Genomic DNA, 1,876 nt, shown 5'->3' with positions numbered 1-1,876 from the left:
CCAGGGGATTATCATGTCAAACATTTTCCTTAAACTACAAGGTTGGCATTTTATTTTATTAATATTTCTATTTTTTACTGTGTTCATGTCTTCTTTTTTTGGTCCTATAATATTTTTTATTTTTAATTGAATACTTTTTGCCTTTTATCCTTCACATATTCTTTATCTTTTACAGTGACTTCAAGCATAGTGGCTTGAATCCTCTCTCTGGAGAAGGCAAACACTTGGTTCCATTCAGGGTTAGATTTCTTTTCAAAATGATGAGTTTTACCCTTGCAGTTTCCAAGACGAACTTCAGCATAAGGGTCACAAATGCAGGTAAATCCCTAGCTTTCACCACACGAACATACTGGTATTGCATTTGTCATTATTCAAATCAAAATCAAGTAAAAACCCTTTTAATATGTGAAAGAATTGATAAAAACAATTGAAAAAGGCTTACTTCTTTGGATACAGTTGCTAATTTCATTGACAAGAACTGCAACCAAAGAGATCCCAATTTAGTTGAAAGAAAAAATCAACACATTTTGGTATTTTTACAAAAAAAGTTAAGTACTAGATTAATCTTTAATTACCTCAACTTGTCTCTGTAACGACTGTACGTAGTTTATAATCTCATCAAGCACTAAAAAGGATTGAACCAAAAGTGAAGAGTTTCAGAGCTTATTGAGATACACATAGGCTCATCAACCCATAACTCATAATGGTTATTCTCTCTAAATTCCTCTCAGAGATAATAATAATAATAATAATAATAATAATAATAATAATAATAATAATAATAATAGTAATAATAATAACTCACACCCACACTTACCTCCTGCACCTGCATCATAACAGAAAGTTGCACCTCTGCCTCCAGTTCAGCCTTTAGTGTCTCCAATTCAAGATAATCTGCAAACTAAAAAGGATGCTGAAAAAGTTGATGATGGTGATCAGAATCAGATTACTACAGAGGGTGAACAACAACATAATGAAGCACCTCCTCAAGTTTTAGAGACTACTGCAGATGACCCAAATCACACTACTACACAATCTTGGCCAAACCTGTTTAATCATCTTCTAGAATTTGAAAGTCATAACCGTGGGTTCGGGCCCACACGGATGCTGCCATCTTCCACTGATCCACTTCAAGCTGAGTTGGAAAAATTAAGTGAACTGAAGAATACTGCTAATAATTTTTATGAAGCTATTGTGGGTATTATCTATCCCATTTGACTACCTTTACTTAACTTTTTTTTTTGGTGTAGTAATTAATATTTAATGCTTGTTGGTGTCTGTTTTTGTGTTTGTGCAGAAGGTGAAGCTAAAAGTTGAGTATGAGAAGGAAAGAGCAGAAATGCTTACTCGGCTTAATCGTAAATATAATGATAAATCCCATAAAGCTGAGCAGGCGTTTCACACAAAAAAGAATGAAATTGAAATCAATTTTAATAAAGTGGTAAGGAATAAAATATTGGTTGACGCTTTCAGGTCAAAATGCAGAGATCTCAACCCTTTTGACCATTCCCAAATACAAAGTAGGCCTTCTTTTTTGACTTGATTTCCTGTGACCTATAAAATGAAAAAACCCATCTCAAATTACATTAAAGAAGTGAAGAAAGATGATAAAAACTGAAGCTTTTGAGCCATTTTTTATGTTTACCTTGTTACAACCAGGGACAAGATCTTGAAGGAACTTCATCCTTTCACTAATTTTCTCTCTTCTAACCTGAATTTGTCAAAAAAGAGAAAGAAACGTGAGATGGTTTTTGTGAATTGCGATTATATTTTTAAATATTTCACTAACTGTGGTGAATTTAAAGGACTGTTATAGGACGAATTGTTGGTGTTGTTGTTTCCATTAATGCGGGATTGGGGTGAAATCTCCCAGGAA

The sequence above is a fragment of the Lactuca sativa genome, chromosome 1 (genome assembly GCF_002870075.4).
Source record: "Lactuca sativa cultivar Salinas chromosome 1, Lsat_Salinas_v11, whole genome shotgun sequence".
Taxonomy (NCBI): Eukaryota; Viridiplantae; Streptophyta; class Magnoliopsida; order Asterales; family Asteraceae; genus Lactuca; species Lactuca sativa.
This window is presented reverse-complemented; position numbering follows the sequence as displayed.